This window comes from Protopterus annectens, chromosome 11.part0 (assembly GCF_019279795.1).
Source record: "Protopterus annectens isolate FY-2018-M chromosome 11.part0, PAN1.0, whole genome shotgun sequence".
Classification (NCBI taxonomy): domain Eukaryota; kingdom Metazoa; phylum Chordata; order Ceratodontiformes; family Protopteridae; genus Protopterus; species Protopterus annectens.
In genome coordinates, this window is record NC_056745.1 from 306,199,200 (window position 1) to 306,219,490 (window position 20,291).

Here is a 20,291-nt window from a genome sequence, read left to right on the forward strand (position 1 = left end):
AAAACTCTATGCTCCAGACCAGAAGTGTATCCCTCACTGGTAAGATCAGACTATAAACTAATCTCACTGGATATTCACATCCCGACTCCACCCCCTGCCCTGAAAACCACAGTGAAAAACTTCTCTAAAGCAAATTTCACACTCCTCAAAACCGAGGTGGAATCCTTCAAAGCCCACGGGCCTGTGGAAAATATGGCCCAGACCGCAGAATCCTTTATAAACTCATTCTATGAACACCTTCAGGAATTCATGGATCATGCAATCCCAAATAAAACCAAGACCCAATCCTCCAAAGGCAGACGTCCTGTCTGGTGGACCCCAGCCATAAACAAACTATACAATAGAAGGAGGAAGCTACTACATGATAGAGCAAAATCCCACAAAGGGAAGACATCTCTGATCAGTATTAGCAAAAAATTATGGGCACTCATAAAATCGTCTAAGGCCAGCTTTGAGAGAAAAATTGCACAGGACACTAAGGATAATCACAAGGCTTTCTTTAGTTATGTTAGGAACCTGGGTGGGAATTCCCAGATATGCTCAGAATTAGTCCAAAATGACAAAAAATACACTGAACCCACAGACATTGCCAACATCCTAGCTGACAGGTTCAGCACAAACCCCCCCCCCCACCAAAAGGGCAAATATCTATCCCAGCAGAGTGCTGCCCCTCTGACATCTCAGATGCTCAGGTAAGAGTTGCCCTCTCCAAAGCAAAAAACACAGCATCAATGGGACCAGACAGTGTCCCGGGCTGCGTCCTACATGAACTCCAAGAAGAGCTAAACCCAAACATAAAACTACTGTTCAATCTCAGCCTTACTACAGGATATGTACCCAAAGAGTGGCGTACAGCAACAGTGGTCCCTCTCCACAAAGGTGGTGCCTCAACGGATCCTGGAAACTATCGCCCCATAAGCCTCACTAGCTTGGTCTGCAAAGCTATGGAAAGGATCATCATGGACCTCATAAATAAAGATATTGGGGACCTACAGACACTGGATCCTACCCAGTTCGGCTTTGTTAAGGGCAGATCCTGCCTCTTAAACCTGGTTGATTTCTTTGAAACAATCACCAAGGCCATTGACGAGGGGAAGGTGGTCCACACAGCCTACCTGGACCTCGCAAAAGCCTTCGATACAATACCCCACTCAGGCATTATAGATATGCTCACCAGCTTAAATATAAACCCCTATGTCACTAGATGGGTTGCAAACTGGCTCAAGGACAGAACCCACATGGTTAGAATTGCTGGAGCCATGTCAGACTCCAAACCAGTTACAAGTGGCATCCCACAAGGCTCAGTCCTGGGACCTCTCTTGTTCAGTATATATTTCTCGGAGGTACAGGCCAACATGGAAGGACTGTGGCTGACTGGGCGCCATAATTGACTCTCCAGCCGACACAAGCATCCTCCAAAAGGGCCTCATAGAAACAGACAACTGGTGCCAGAGCCATGGCCTCAAGCTAAATGCCAAAAAGTGTATAGTCATCTCCTTTGGCAAAAACAAAGTGCCCACAAATTACCACATAGGTGGTAATCCATTAAGTACAGAAGAAATAATTAGGGACCTGGGGACCCAAGTTGATAGCAATCTCTCATTTGACAACCACGTGGCCAAAGTGGTTAGAAAAACATTTTATATAGCCCACCTAATCATGAAGGGATTCACATCTAGATCAGGGGAGGTCATCATGCCTCTTTACTCATCCCTCATCAGGCCCATAATTGAGTACAATGCCCCTTATGGGATGTACCTTACCAGACACCTGCAGCAACTTGAAAGACCCCAAAAGTACCTCACCAAGAGGATCAAAGGGCTCAAACAGATGCCATATGCTGCCCGGTTAAAGAAACTCCAGCTCTACTCAGTGGTATTCCGCCTGCTCAGAGGCGATCTGTGCCTGACGTATAAAGCCATGTCCAACCTGGAATTAATGGACATGCTGCACCTCAGAAAATCCAAATCCCATCGAGCTATGCAACACTGCTCTTTCCATATAGTTCTTCACTTGCACATACTAGCTTATCTTATTTAAGTATACATATTGCACTTAATTCATACTGATTTTTACTATATACTCTCACATACACATTTAAGTGATTTTTACATACACATATAAGCATACATATATTTTTTATATAAATTTTTACATTTACTTTTATATTTACATTTTCACACCTATACAATATTTCCATTATGTATTAAATTGACTTTATATATATATATATATATATATATATATATATATACATATATATATTTTGTATATAAATATATATAATTTTTACATATATACTCATTCGTATATATATATATATATATATATATATATATATATATATATATATATACTTTTGCATACTTACATGTTTTTATATATAATATCGAGGTATACATTGAGTCACACATAAGTATACAGATAGGGATATGTATATGTATGTATTTTTTACATTTCAATATTTATATGTTTATGTATTTGTATATTTTTATATTTTTATGTTTCTATATGAATATTTTATGTATGTCTGTTTTGTGTGTAAGCACATTATGTGTATGAATATATTTTATTATTATTATTTTTAGTGCTTTAGGGAAATTCACAGTAGACCGCTAGTTCTATTAGACAATTCTATCAGTCAACAACTGTTTTTATAAAGATTTCTCTAATGAAAAGGAAATTAAATGCTGAAAATTTGAATTAATTAGCTAATTAACCTTCAGAGTTTTCATTGGCTTAAGAAAGGGTTAAGTAGAGATATAATGGAGATTTTTACTTTTTATTTTCATTAAAGTCTGAAGAAGCGCCCTGTGAGGCGTGAAAGCGCTTACTTTCTACAAATAAAGGATATATCAGCTTTTTAAGTTGGCTTCGATTGTCGTGGTGTACTTCTAATCTCTTTTTTCTACTGGACTTATAACTTTATTTTGGAGGCACTTCACCCCTTAAGTATACATTTTATTTCAAGATTTATCTTTGTACTTTGTGTTTCTATACTGAGAGGACATGACAGAAGCAACTGGAACCCACATGAGTGAATCCAGAAGTAGTAATGATGAACATTAATAGTCTGGAACAACTACTACAAAATGAAGGTAATCCACTGCTAAGGTTGTCCTATAATGACTTGGCTAAAGCAGAAACTAACAAAAAAGGACAATCACTAAATGTAAATATATTACAAACAATGAGGAGACTGGAAGATGTATTAGTGAAAATCAAGAATGCAGAATGGCAAAGGAAACATATGGAAGCATGTCTAGCATTTAGAATTGTCCCTAGAGGGCTTACCATACTGAAAATGCCTACATTCGGATCCACATACCCTGAATTATTGTCGAAATGGCAACAAATTAATTTGGAAACCAGCTTTAAATATATTGAACTTTTAATAGAGCAATATACTGCCATAGAATCTGAGCTGAAAAGCGAAGCAGATACATTAAATCAACTTTTGGTTAAATCCCTTAATAGCACACAGATAGAGGGTTTTTTTAGTGAATTATCGACTACATTATCTATACATGATAATAGACTACTCTTAGCTAAAAAAAGGAAATTAGAAAGGGACTGTCTAGATTTCGCCAAGGGGAACGTCTTCTCCTGGCCGAAGGAGTCCATTAGGACCAGAAATGCTGAAACTCCCTCTCACATTGAGAAAGCAGTAACACAGTACGATCGAGTTACTGTTCCTACCACTACTACCGGTTCTACTACATCATTTCCGACTATCAGCATGCGAAACGAGAAAGAGGTAGTGGTGGAGATACACGCTGAGCCTGTTGCTTCATTCAAGGACAATCCTGAGCCTGTCGCTTCATTTAAGGATAATCCTCAACCGGTCGTTCAACCCAAAATGACGCTAACAACAACGACAGCAATAGATACTATAGAGAAATTACATGAAGAGCTCCATTTTCCCCTTTCATTCAAACCTATGAACAGACAAGAATGGAGTCCGTATTACAAGGGGCGCAAGAGGAAGACATCCGAGGAGCCATACGAATTCCAGAAGAAAATTCTGAAGCCAGCACAAAGGACTTAATAGTGAACTTATCGAAACATACTTTACATCAGTGGAGGTAACTGTTTTGAATAAAGGATTATCATTTATTCCTTCACAGTCTGTTGATGTAACTAATATTATAATTGACCTTAAGTGCTTTACTAGAAATGTAGCATTAGGCTTACTACACAATAATGATGATCAAGGTTTAATGAATAACAATGTCGGTGTATTTTCTAAACCATCAACTTTTATACCCCCACTACACAGTTATTTAGAATGTTTTGAAAAAGCATGTACTGCGGACTTATTAGCACTGTTTAATGATAGATCTTGTAAGCCAAAAACACAGTTTTTTAATTTAACTAGTGAAGAAAGACAAGCTTTAAATGAATTACAGCATAATGTAAATATTGTGATTAGGCCTGCGGACAAGGGAGGTGCCACTGTGATATTAGACAAGGATTTTTATGAGAAAGAAATAACTGACATGTTGTCTGAACAGACTACCTATAAGTGCCTAACTCCTATGGAACTGAATGTTTTAATTAAGAATGTATACACAGATTTATATGATATGCTAATGTGCTCTATTATAGACAATGATCTTTTACAAATATTTTCTCATTGAGAGACCACTAGTTCCTATGTTTAGAGGTTTACCAAAGATTCATAAGAACTTACAAAAACCACCTCTGAGACCTATAGTCTCAGATAAAGGATGGTTAACAGAGAGCATCTCTATTTATATAGAGAAACAGTTAAAACCTATTGTACAAACAACTACATATATTCTTAGGGACATGCAACAGTTTTTAGAAGCACTAACTACATTAAATAATGACGGGCTCTTGATGGAAACAGATTATCTAGTAACCCTGCATGTAAAGTCCCTATTTACATGTATACCCAATGATGTAGGTCTAGAATATTTAAGGTTGTACCTAATTCAGAAAGATATAACAAGGGATGAGGTAATTAAGATTATAATGTTATTGGAAATAAGTTTGAATAATAACGTTTTCATATTTGCTGATAAGTATTTTTTGCAAACAACAGGAGTAGCAATGGGTACCCCATGCGCCAACTCATATGCAAATTTAGTACTTGCTTACTGGGAGCATACATACATTCTACAACATACTGTTTTTTCTAAATATATTAGACTTTATAAGAGATTTGTGGATGACCTCTTTTTGATTTGGGGAGGAGACTATGAATCACTTAATGATTTTATTACCTATATAAATGGCAGCACTAGCTTTTTAACATTAACCAGTAACTGCTCAAAAGATTCTATAGAGTTTCTAGATGTGTTGATTTCAAAAGATAGAGATAAGATTCATACATCTATCTATAGGAAACCCTGTCGAAGAAATGCCTTTTTACACAGAACTAGTATGCATCCCCCACATATATATAAAAACGTGGTAAAGAACCAGGCATTAAGATGCTCAAGGTTAACTAGTAAACAGGAAATTTATGAAAAAGCCTTATTAGACACAGAAAAGGATTTATCAGACAGGGGTTATAATAAAAAAGATTTAGAGAATCTAAATTATGTGGATCGAACAGGTAAAGGACGTCCATATATAGAAGGTGCTGAACAACAGAATAATAATATGGTAGTTCATCAGAAAAGAAATAACAAGATTGGAAAAAGAGTTAATATTCCTTATACTAACTGTAACAGAATGATAACAGATGTTATTAGAAAGAACTGGGGAATTTTGACCTTAGATGAAGAGATTAGTAAGATAGTAGGTCAACATCCGAGCTTCAGCTATAAGAACACTAGGTCCTTGAAGACACTACTATGTTATGAGCACAAACAGATTAGAACACTTTCAGTAAAAAAGGGAACTTTTCCTTGTTACAATTGTAACCAGTGTCAATATATATATAATAGAAATACTTTATACATCCTGACACACAAGTATGTTATGAGTTTGATTTCTATGCTAGTTGTGCTTCCAGAAATGTTGTTTATTTAGGTGTTTGCCAGAAATGCAATATGTATTATGTTGGTAAAACGAATAGAACATTAAGAGAGAGAATTAGGGAGCACCTATATGCCATAAGCAAAGAGAATGAGACCAATGCCCTAGCCAAACATGTGATTCATAATGATACCACACACAAATTTAAGTTCATGGTTTTAGAACTGATACATACCACCACAAGGCTAGGAAACATAAGTAACTTTACTGAAAAAGAAGAGAACAAATGGATAATCAGACTACAAGCTGATATTAGACATGGTCTCAATGATAGAGTTTCTTTAAAACCCTTTTTGAAAGATAGACCATTGAGACACTAGCAACACTGCTCTTTCCATATAGTTCTTCACTTGCACATACTAGCTTCTCTTATTTAAGTATACATATTGCACTTAATTCATACTGATTTTTACTATATACTCTCACATACACATTTAAGTGATTTTTACATACACATATAAGCATACATATATTTTTTATATACATTTTTACATTTGCTTTTATATTTACATTTTCACACATATACAATATTTCCATTATGTATTAAATTTACTTTATATATATATATATATATATATATATATATATATATATATATATATATATATATCTTGTATATAAATATATATAATTTTTACATATATACTCATTCGTATATATATATATATATATATATATATATATATATATATATATATATATATACTTTTACATACTTACATGTTTTTATATAGAGGTATACATTGAGTCACACATAAGTATACAGATAGGGATATGTATATGTATGTATTTTTTACATTTCAATATTTATATGTTTATGTATTTGTATATTTTTATATTTTTATGTTTCTATATGAATATTTTATGTATGTCTGTTTTGTGCGTAAGCACATTATGTGTGTGAATATATTTTATTATTACTTTTAGAGCTTTAGGGAAATTCACAGTAGACCGCTAGTTCTATTAGACAATTCTATCAGTCAACAACTGTTTTTATAAAGATTTCTCTAATGAAAAGGAAATTAAGTGCTGAAAATTAGAATTAATTAGCTAATTAACCTGCAGTTTTCATTGGCTTAAGAAAGGGTTAAGTAGAGATATAATGGAGATTTTTACTTTTTATTTTCATTAAAGTCTGAAGAAGCACCCTGTGAGCCGTGAAAGCGCTTACTTTCTACAAATAAAGGATATATCAGCTTTTTAAGTTGGCTTCGATTGTCGTGGTGTGCTTCTAATCTCTTTTTTCTACTGAAATAAATAGGACATGCTGGAGGGACAGATTCATAACCCAGGGGCTCCCTTCACTCTGAAATAAAATCCCAGTCCAGGTTAGGCAGAGTCCCTCATTGACTCTCTTAAAGAGGAATCTTGATGAGTGGATGGGAGATCGTAGGTTTAACCCTTGTATCACTTCTGTGTCACTGTTAGACAGATGCACAGTATACTAACCTCGAAAAAGGGCATAGCAAAATTAATTTAAAATGGGTGGCGAAAGCCAAACACACTCTGGCTAGGCTTATAAATGCCCTAGGGCATTTAGCCTAGTATGAACCTATGAACCTAAATTCAGTCTATGTCCTCCTATTACTGCAGCCCTGTAAAAATTATGTAATGACTTTGCATTTGTGCTCCTCCAAGATTCTGGAAATATTAGCATAGGAAAACCAGTCTGCAGACTGGCAGTTGTCAGATTACTGTAACAGATACATAAATCAGAATAATAGGTGAGACTGAGCTGGCCTGATTCATGCAGTTTATATGGTAATGGGTTCAAAGCTTACAGCTTCCTAAGAATGTGATGCTGGGGTCATGCTCAGATAATCTATGGGAAAAATGTCTATACATCTGATGCAGAAGAAAGTCTCAGATTATAAATTCTCTGTAACGACTGCTATATAATAGACAAAGCTGCATTTGTAGGTGAATGAGGTATCTTCAATGCAGTAGAATGGGAAAGCAGCTCTTAACATGTCATTGTCAGCTCAAAGCAAACACAAAACTTGCTTCCTTTGGCTGCTCCTTTATTGAGCAGCCTAATTCCCTTGGTCTTTAATATGTTGTAGGGGGATGGGATACAGAGCTGTATCGTAGTTGTACTCTACACAACAGCAGGTATCATGTGATAAGATCTACTAATGGAGGGGAAACAAGAAAGTATCTAGGGTATTTTCTGTCAGCCTAGTTAGACACAGACAGTCGTGATCTGTAGACTTCAAAAAAGAGCATAACTTGGCTGGTTAGTCTGATTTTCACTGCAGGGGACTATAAATGCACTGTTTGCAGTGTTAAAAATGTGTATATATGTTCAAAGCCTTTAAGGTCAAGTCCCTTTCAGAGCTGGCTAGCATAAATTGACCACTCCAGTAATCACAGCCATGGATGTACCATATATGTCATAGTTCGCAATTGTGCAATGAGGTGACCTTCATTGCATATCTATCATGGTTTATAATTATATATTTATTAAATGGCGTTGTTTTCTGCAGAATATCTGATTGACTATTTTTCATGGTCTGTCATTACAGAATTTTATTTTTACCTGTACTGAAACACTATAGTATTTGGAAACATGCACTGCACAGAGGTGTGTGTGTGTGTCTGTGTGTGTGTGTCTGCGTGTGTGTGTCTGTGTGTGCATGCTGGGGGAGGTCCCACACTGAAAATTGGCATTAAAGCAGATATATGGTTCCAGAATTCATGGCTACCCTCCATAGATTTATAAAGGTCAGAATGATAGGAATAGCATATTATCAAGCAGTCATTAAGCAATTACATGTCTAGGTAGTGGAGAGTGCAAGATTGCCTGGTTGTCTGGACAGAATCAAATCACTGTCCTCAGTTGCCGTCATATTATTATTGGCTGAGCTTGGAAAGAACACAGCAAACATCCAAGGCTTTAAAATGTACACAGAATCATGTATAGTGGGTATCTGCCATAAGGTAAGAACATTTTATGCTGCTCAGGATAACACACTGCTTCATGTGTTGCCAAAAACATTTAATTTGAAACATTCTGACAGAGAGATGGTCACACTGGCACTGGTGTCTTGTACATCTATTTTAAGCTAAATATCTTCAAAAGAAACACTGCATATATTTTCTATGAACTCTAATCTTACAAAGCAAAATAAGAATGGGCCTTAAAGTTGAAGATCCAGTTACAACTGTATAGATGCATTCCAGTATAAAGTTTAATTTACTTGTATATACAAACTTGTATACAGTAAAATAACAATAAAGCTCACTAAATGAAACAGCGTTTATCTTATTTTTCCTTTTTTAATGCATAGGGCATGTGCCTTAAAATAAGTTCAATCCCTTTTACCCTACCCCCTATTTTTTTATTGATACACTCATTTAAAAAGCTGAGGACATTAGTTTTTATTATTCTGCCATCCCAGAGATCAGGGAATAACATTCCTGTGCTGTATTTCCTACATTAGATAGTTGTTGTTGTCTTTCGGCTTTTCCCGGTTAGGGGTTGCCACATCGGAACTCCGGTCCGCTAATGATTGTTAGTTGATTTTCACGAACGCCGAGGTGCTAGCTCGACATTCAACCTTCAATGAAGGCACGCCATTACGCATGTCTTTCAAACGCCCACCCAACCGCGGGAGATAGTGATATACCTATTCAACTTTTATTCATGGGCAATGAGGAACTGGTCAGAATGGGGACAGTCTTGAAGGAGTCTAACTCACATGGGCCAGACTTCATCTATGTAATGCAATAACATCCCATCTACCTATTTCCAAATAAATATATATAAATATATATATATATATATATATATATATATATATATATATATATATATATAAATGGGTACTGAATGTACTGTATTAATTGTATACATTATATATACCTATCTTTAATTATTTATATTATATGTATGTGGGGTATCCTTAATTTAGTTAACAGTCATTTTTGTTGATACACATTTGTCAACAAAAGAGATGGTTGACAGATGTATGAGACTGCACAATCCCCAGGGTTGTGGAATATTTCCTTTTCCCCTGTACTGTGCAATCTCAAAGTGAGAATATATAAAATTAACAGGGGGTGGGGGAGCAAAGTATTAATTTTGCATGCTCTGAGGTTATGTCCTGGAGCATGTGCAATGATGTGTCAGTGTTTGTTTTTCATGTCGACATTACTGGCATCAACATTTGTGTATTAGGATTATCTTAAGTTTACATGTATATTAACAAATACAGATATTTATATCTGTAGCTATAACTATCTTTGTGTGTGTGTGTGTGTGTGTGTGTGTGTGTGTGTGTGTGTGTGTGTGTGTGTGTGTGCGTGTGAGTACGTATAAATGTGGGTTCCATGAGTTCCATCACAGCTAGTTTGATTGAGTCTCAGATTGTTTAAACTGATTCTTCAACGACTAGCTCATCAGCACTAGCACTAGCTTTTTCCCGGTTAGGGGTCGCCACAGCGAATCACTGTCCGCTCATGATTGGCAGTGGAGTTTTATGGTGTCGAGTTGCCAGCCCAGTGCCCAACCTTCCACAGAAGGCACACACACACACACACACACACACACATAATCACACCTAAGGCTAATTTAGAGTGTCCAATCCACCTACAGCATGTCTTTAGGATGTGGGAGGAAACCGGAGCAGCCGGAGGAAACCCACGCGACCACAGGGCGGACATGCAGACTCCGCACAGAAGGCACCCCAGCCAAGGATCAAACCGGAGAACCTCTTGCTGTGAGTCAGCAATGCTAACCGCTGCACCACCGCGGCCACCCACTTCTCCATAATTTTAGCTAGAGGTGAAAGAATAGCTATGGGTCTAACATTTGACAGTTCAGTGGAACTGCCTCCTTTATGGAGAGGTATGACATGGGAGATTTTCCATATAGTGGGTACAGTAGCTTCAGATATAGCTCTGTTGATCACGATTGAGATGGGGTATGCTATGGTGTCAGCAGCTTTTTGCAGAAAGTCTGCTGGGAGGAGGTTGGCAGCCAGGGTGGTGGGTCTTCGTTTCTTAAGTAGGGGATGTATAAACTGAGTAGGAACAGGTTGGAATGTAAAGTATGTTTGGGTACTGGGTGTGGCTGCATTAGAATTAGAGCCATTGGGAGAGAGTTGGCTGGCTAGAGACTGGATAGTCTCTGTGAAGAAGCTGTTTAAGTTATTAGCAATGTCTACTGGGGATTTTTGTTGGGAAGCTGGGGGGGGGGGTGGCGGTTTGGTCTGGGTGGAGTAGTTTGTTTATTCCTGCCCAGAACTTTTGAGGTTTGTTTTGGTGTTTTTGCAGTAGGTGGTAGTAGTGGTTCTTTTTGTCTAAGGTTATGGATTTTTTGGTGTCATTCCTTAGCTGTCTGAATCTTAGTTGATCAAGTGGGGCTTTTGTTTTTCGGTAGGTGGCCCATGTTTTGTTTCTGAGTGAAATTTTGGTTTTGGTATCTTTAGAAAGCCACAGTGCAATATTAACTTTGTTTCTAATAGAGCGGCTGGGAGCATGGGAGTTAAGAATAGCAAGGAATTTGGTGTTGAAGTATGCTACTGCTTCATCTAGGGGGAGACATTTTAGTATTGACCAGTTGCATGCCTTAAGTTCATTTTGAAACTTGGTGAGAAAAAAATTCTTGTTGTCTCTTAATGTTCTACAAGTGGGTTGGTAGGAGCAGTCTACTTTGAGCTTGATTACATAGGTGAGACAGTTGTCACTTAGGTCATCAGGCAAAGTGCCTGATTTAAAGGATTGAAGATGGGTACTGACAAGTATCCAGTCTAGGGTACTTTCCTTGTTATTGGGTTTTCCTGTCCTGGTGGGGGAGGTTATGATTTAAGTAAATCCATAGAGGTTTATGTGGGTTGTGGGGGTTTCACAAGAGCAAGTGTTCTAGTCAATGTTGAAATCCCCAAGAACAATTGTTAATGGGGGTAGTTACTGGATAACAAATATAAGAAGTCTTATAAGGTTTCTGTGATCCTCCCAGGGGGAATGTAGACACAGACAATGTTTACATTTTTTGTTTTTATTAATTTGCAGTTTTGAGATAAGAATTTCAGCATTATTGAACTGGGGTGGTTGTTGGGTGTCTATGCTGACAGATAGGGTAGACTTGTAAAGTATGGTTACCTCACCACCCTTTCTGGTGGTACGGTCTAGTTGAAACATATTGTACCCTGGTGGCAGAATCTCATGGTCCTAGGTGGCAGGCTTTAGCCATGTTTCTGTTAGGCAGAATATATCAGGGGAATGAACAGCTAAGAGGGCATGCAGGTGCTGAGCTTTGTTATTTATGCTCCTAATATTTAGATGGCAGGCCAGCAGTGAGCTAGGAGGTCTATTTGTTGGAGCTATGGAAGTAGGGGATATAACAGAGGGATTAGGGCCAACAGGTGCGGATGGATGAGGTTTTGGGTGGATGTCACCATCCTTTGTGAGGTTGTAGTGTATCCTGAGTATGAGTTTTAAGATTTTGAATAAAGTTTTGTAATAGTGTCTAGTTTTAGGACTAATGTAACTAGGTCTAGTAAGATGGTAGTATTTAGGGGTTAAGGAGGTAAGCATGAGGGAGGTGAGTAAGGGTGCATTAGTATCTGTTGTAGATGGGATCGAGGTTTGGAATTTAGGGTAGTGGAAACCTGGGTGACCTTGACATTTGTAGGCAGTTAGGAGATATGGGATGAGTAACAGGGGTAGAAGCAGAGTTAATAAGACTATTTTGGGTGGTAGCATACCTTCTGAATGAGACTTGAAACGTAGGCAAAAGGAATAGTAGAGTTAGAGGACTGGTGGTATCAGGTTGAGGGTGGCACTATTGAGTGACAAGTTGTTACTGGTTGGTTTAAAAAAGTGGGGTGTGGTCTAGTACCTATAAATGTAGCAGCACCAGGGGTGGGAGGGATTTTGAGGCTGGGTGGGGTGTGAACCAATGTCTCTCTCTCTCTCTCTCTCTATATATATATATATATATATATATATATATATATATATAGATAGATATATATATATATATATATATATATATATATCAATAATGGATGATGGGAAGGTTACTAGAGAATTTAAAGAATGGAAGACAGTGACGAATAATGCATACAAACATACAGAGAATACATAAAACAGTGCAAACAAATGGGATAGATTTTCCAATGTCTCTCTATATATATATATATATATATATATATATATATATCAATAATGGATGATGGGAAGGTTACTAGAGAATTTAAAGAATGGAAGACAGTGACGAATAATGCATACAAACATACAGAGAATACATAAAACAGTGCAAACAAATGGGATAGATTTTCACACACACTTGGTGAAGGAGACATGGGCAAGACAGATACAAGCAGAGGGTAAAAAATATATGGTGGTGTGAAGAAGTATTCAATTAACAAGGGGAGGTTGTGGCCTAATAGGATGGGGATATACGTAGCTGGGGTACTTGCAGCATGTTGGTAACTGACTGGCCCAGAGAGGCACAATTTGGTGCAGAAGATATTTCAAATTGATCACAATAGCCAGTGACTGAGATCATACCTGATTATGGCATGCTGATGATAGGGACCTGCAACTTGGATGTGCTTGTGATGCACTCTAGCAGTGTATGCTGAAGGATGCTATGGCAAGAGCTACACATACGTTATTACTTATCAGCAAAGGAAGTCCACACATTCCTTCCAGTTCTAGTTGTGGGTAATACAGATCAAACTATTCCTATAGAATATTCCTGAACAGTCAAAGATGATCTGTCAACCACTGATTGAGTATCTGGTGGTATGCAGTCTATTGACAGTACTATTTTTGTTTGTTTCACTTGCTACCATATTACATTACTAATTGCTGGCTAGTGGCACTGACTGTCAGGTTCATGAATGGTGTGGCTCTGAGCAGCTTTGCTTGCTGCAGCTACTAAAGCTCATACCTGCATTTTGCTCTTATAGTTACACATAAATTTATAAGTGCAAAATGCACCCTAAACTCTGAATCATAACCTGCTTTCACAGGCACATATTTGCATCTCATTATGCTCTAATTAAATGGTATGCCTTCATTTGCATGTTACATACAACATCTCCTGTGCTGTTTTCCTTGCTGCTCCATACCACTAAAGAGTATTGAGAATCACACCATACCTGTGCAATATCATTTTTTGCACAACAACAACTGTATACAAAAGTTGAATACTAGACTAAATGCTTCGATTGTCTCCAAGATATAAACAAGTTACCTATATCTGAAAATTAAAAAAAAGGGATTCAGGATTTTTTTGCATTGCAATATATTACACTATTGATGTAAACACTGAAGGCATTGGCAATTATTGTAAAGAAGACTTGTTTTCTAAGTAACATTGCTATTTGCACATTTTCAATAGCATTTACTATTTGAAAGATGTTTACACTTGTTTGACTCATACTTTTAAGATGATTTTTCAGAACAAATAGGAATCTAAGACTGAATGTAGGGTGGTAGAGGTATGCCATTCCATGGCATATAGGTGTGACTGAGTTAAATGAGGGGCAATCATGATCTGAAGAGCAGATCAGTGCAATGCTCCACGTGGCTGACAGCTTATGCAAAGTTGTGAGGCCACGCACTGACAAGGCATGATCACTGCATATGGGCTAGCAGAGTATAAAATTAATCTGCTATAACATGAATAAGAGGGTATATAGCAGGAGGTCTATCCTCTCCCTAGCAAGTAACCAGTTAGCTGTATTAAATGTTTCTGAGTGGCATTATCTCCTATTGTACAAATCTACATATTCTGTTTGGAAATAATTTTCAATGAAGATAATATCTTTGAAACTACTGTTAATCAATAAATAACCAAAAACCTGCATTCATCAGAATGAAAACCCATGTGTGTGCCTACACACACACACACACACACACACACACACACACACACACACACACGCACTGACACACACACACACACACACACACACACACACACACACACACACACACACACACACACACACACACACTGAACACTTCAATCATTTTCTGGTTACCTCTGATTTATTTATATTGTTTTGCTGGAATCTGAGTTTAGATGATCTGTTTCACTTCTTATTTTACTGTGCATTTTAATTACTTATTTTATTTGTAAATCAGACTGGCATGGGACCATTTTCACCCACAACTTAGGCTAGATTGACAAAGAAAATTGGTCATTTGACACAACACCAGAAATCCACATGATAATTTGCAAACCAAATAACAGTTACCTTAGAAACAGAGGCATTTTTCATATGTTCTTTGATAGTGGAATTTGAAAGTGGCTTTGATGAAATAACATGAATGCCTCTGTTAAAGAATAGTTGTAGGTCATGTGCACTGTTCTGTGGAGTCATTAGAGCATATCCTACCTCTGTCAAAAATACTCCTTTCCCATTAGAAATGTTGAGAACTTCTAGTAGCATCAAAATACATTTTAAATCATATACATGGTTCTTGTGTGAAAGTAAATGATCCAAATATACCTTCTTTGTGGAGGCATTTTAGTTATTTCCCTCAGTGGGCTAGTAACAAGGAAGCTACACAGAGCTGTGAGCCTGGTGGAAGTAGTAACACTTTAGCCATTCATATATGCCCCGTACTTGCCTCTTCTCTTAGGGCATCTCCTGTTAGTACTGCTTTTTTGGGCAACTCCACCTTTGCTGTCCAATTCCTCTTTAATGTGGCTTCACAGCTCCTGTTCTGTTCTTGTCCTTCTTTGCCATCTGATAGACGTAACTTCAACTAATACAATCACATAGTGTGAACTGCAAATACGTCTCTACTTATTTCCTGTGATTTCCATTCTCATCATACTTTGCACTGAGAATATGGCAAAAACGTGAGACATGATGGGAATTGTGCTGGGTTTGCATAAATGCATTCAGTAAATGTATTTAATCAAATCCCCACATTGTTGTATATAGGCAACTTGATTTTGTTGAGATCATGAAACTCTGTAGGTAAAAATCCTCATAATTTTGAATTTAGTATACTAAATAAAATAGGGCTGAAGACCCCCCCCCCCCCCAAAGCAAAAACACTTTTCATAGCATTAGTAGTTAAAATCCACCTATTACAAGAAGGTTATAAAGTAGTTTAGATGAACAGGATGTTTAAAATGGTTTTGGTTGCATTGTTCGTTTAAGGCAGGGTTTCTCAGTATTGCTCTCAGAATTTTCATTGTTTGTTGGGGCAGTCATAGTAAAGTTCATTAGTTAATATCAGTCCAGCTATGCATTTTTGTTTGGAAAGATTTGTATTAAATGCCTAATCCTACAATTCAGCATATATTTAGTAAGTTCCATAGATTTGTAACCCCCTAGGTTTTTTGCTGTTTGATATTTGATCTTATGTATTGTACATGTATCTTCATTCTGTTTTCTCTATCTATGCTCTGTTTAAGATATTAGACTATAGTGTATATGTGAGAAGCTCTGGTCCACAAACCATCTGTGAAACAGACACAGCAAACTAGACAGCTTTCTAAAAATGTATAGTAAACAAACAAATAAATAATACAAAAGCATTATTTTTGTTGATTGCTAGCTTGTAAGAGCCACTTTTTCCACACCACGTGTAGGTGTAAAAGGCCATTTTGTGGTTATGAAAAAGTGGTATGCCGATTTTCTTTCAACTTACAGACAAGCAGCACATGTGGATAAAGCATGGTGAGCAGATGGGAGTGTTGGAGGGCAGTACATTTATGTACACAATGAGAAAGGGCGGAGTATAATTCCATGATGAAAATTCATGAAGATGTTTGTTGGTATTTATAGTGGGAAACCAAACTTGGCTTGAAAATATGTACTATTGAGGTAGTTTGCATAATCAAGTTCAAAACTCAACAGTGTATGTAACAATGAGACATAATTAACCATGCTGTATGCTTTGATCTGACTGCTGGAAACCACAGCTTCCATCAAAGATCATGATCAGTTGTCGGAAGTCTTCCTTCAGTGAACATCATTGTGCTCTTCCCAAAACCATGCTGATACAGAGTTATTAATACACTATTTCTTCTAAAAACTGACATCTTTAAATAAGTAGATTTTTCAAGTATCTTAGCAACAATAGGAAAGACAATTCCTATGGTTATATGGACAATCCAGGCAGGTTTCCAGGGCAAGTGAACAGGGGAACAGCAAAGAGAAAGCTGAAGTACGTGTATCAGAGGTTTATAAGTGAACCCTGTCCACTGTCTGATAAAACTAGGAATGAATGTTATCAGTGTTAGGACTTCCCTATCTGATAGTTTATTTAGAAAATTAACAACCTGACTTGGTGGTCTCCTTTCTACAATTACAAATCAATCAGTTATGATCAGGACTTAAATATGGTTCAACAAATTCTGTCAAGATGATTCTTGAAAGCTCTCATGGTGATGGAAAGCAAATGAGAGGAAATTTGTCAGTCAAATTTAAAAACAAATTCAGTCTATGACTTCCTATTACTGTAGCCCTGTAAAAAATTATGTAATGACTTTGCATTTGTGCTTCTCCAAGATTCTGGACATATTAGCATAGGAAAACCAGTGTACAGACTGGCAGCTGTCAGATTACTGTAACAGATACATAAATCAGCATAATAGGTGAGAATGAGCTGGTCCGATTCATGCAGTTTATATGGTAATGGGTTCAAAGCTTACAGCTTCCTAAGAATGTGATGCTGGGGTCATGCTCAGATAATGTAGGGGAAACATGTCTATACATCTGATGCAGAAGACAGTCTCAGATTATAAATTCTCTGTAACGACTGCTATATAATAGACGAAGCTGCATTTGTAGGTGAATGAGGTATCTTCAATGCAGTAGAATGGGAAAGCAGCTCTTAACATGTCATTGTCAGCTCAAAGGAAACACAGAACTTGCTTTCTTTGGCTGCTCCTTTATTGAGCAGCCTAATTCCCTTGGTCTTTAATATGTTGTAGGGGGATGGGATACAGAGCTGTATCGTAGTTGTACTCTACACAACAGCAGGTATCAGTGATAAGATCTACTAATGGAGGGGAAACAAGAAAGTATCTAGGGTATTGACTGCCAGCCTAGTTAGACACAGACAGTCGTGATCTGTAGACTTCAAAAAAGAGCATAACTTGGCTGGTTAGTCTGATTTTCACTGAAGGGGACTATAAATGCACTGTTTGCAGTATTAAAAATATGTATATATGTTCAAAGCCTTTAAGGTCAAGTCCCTTTCAGAGCTGACTAGCATAAATTGACCACTCCAGTAATCACTCATATGTAAAGACACAACCATGGATGTACCATATATGTCATAGTTCGCAATTGTGCAATGAGGTGACCATCACTGTATATTTATCATGGTTTATAATTATATATTTATTAAATGGCGTTGTTTTCTGCAGAATATCTGATTGACTATTTTTCATGGTCTGTCATTACAGAATTTTATTTTTACCTGTACTGAAACACTATAGTATTTGGAAACATGCACTGCACAGAGGTGTGTGTGTGTGTGTGTGTGTGTGTGTGTGTGTGTGTGTGTGTGTGTGTGTGTGTGTGTGTGTGTGTGTGTGTGTGTGTGTGTGTGTGTGTGTGTGTGCATGTGTGTGTGTGTGTGTGTGTGTGTGTGTGTGTGTGTGTTGGGGGAGGTCCCACACTGAAAATTGGCATTAAAGCAGATATATGGTTCCAGAATTCATGGCTACCCTCCATAGATTTATAAAGGTCAGAATGATAGGAATAGCATATTATCAAGCAGTCATTAAGCAATTACATGTCTAGGTAGTGGAGAATGCAAGATTGCCTGGTTGTCTGGACAGAATCAAATCACTGTCCTCAGTTGCCGTCATATTATTATTGGCTGAGCTTGGAAAGAACACAGCAAACATCCAAGGCTTTAAAATGTACACAGAATCATGTATAGTGGGTATCTGCCATAAGGTAAGAACATTTTATGCTGCTCAGGATAACACACTGCTTCATGTGTTGCCAAAAACAATTAATTTGAAACATTCTGACAGAGAGATGGTCACACTGGCACTGGTGTCTTATACATCTATTTTAAGCTAAATATATTCAAAAGAAACACTGCATATATTTTCTATGAACTCTAATCTTACAAAGCAAAATAAGAATGGGCCTTAAAGTTGAAGATCCAGTAACAACTGTATAGATGCATTCCAGTATAAAGTTTAATTTACTTGTGTATACAAACTTGTATACAGTAAATAACAATAAAGCTCACTAAATGAAACAGCTTTTATCTTATTTTTCCTTTTTAATGCATAGGGCATTTGTCTTAACATAAGTTCAATCCTTTTTACCCTACCCCCTATTTTTTTATTGATACATTCATTTAAAAAGCTGAGGACATTAGTTTTTATTATTCTGCCATCCCAGAGATCAGGGAATAACATTTATGTGCTGTATTTCCTACATTAGATATTTGTTGTTGTCTTTCGGCTTTTCCCGGCTAGGGGTTGCCACATCAGAACTCCTGTCCGCTAATGATTGGCAGTAGATTTTCATGAACATCGAGGTGCCAGCTTGACGTTCAACCTTCAATGAAGGCACGCTATTACGCATGTCTTTCAAACGCCCACCCAACAGCGGGAGATAGTGATATACCTATTCAACTTTTATTCATGGGCACTGAGGAACTGGTCAGAATGGGGACAGTCTTGAAGGAGTCCAACTCACATGGGCCAGACTTCATATATGTAATGCAAAAACATCCCATCTACCCATTTCCCAATATATATATATATATATATATATATATATATATATATATATATATAAATGGGTACTGAATGTACTGTATTAATTGTATACATTGTATATACCTATCTTTAACTATTTATATTACATGTCTGTAAGGTATCCTTAATTTAGTTAACAGTCATTTTTGTTGATACACATTTGTCGACAAAAGAGATGGTTGACAGATGTGTGAGACTGCACAATCCCCAGGGTTGTGGAATATTTCCTTTTCCCCTGTACTGTGCAATCTCAAAGTGAGAATATATAAAATTAACAGGGGGTGGGGGAGCAAAGTATTACTTTTGCATGCTCTGAGGTTATGTCTTGGAGCATGTGCAATGATGTGTCAGTGTTTGTTTTTCATGTCGACATTACTGGCATCAACATTTGTGTATTAGGATTATCTTAAGTTTACATGTATATTAACAAATACAGATATTTATGTCTGTATCTATAACTATCTTTGTGTGTGTGTGTGTGTGTGTGTGTGTGTGTGTGTGTGTGTGTGTGTGTGTGTGTGTGTGTGTGTGTGTGTGTGTGTGCGTGTGCGTACGTATAAATGTGGGT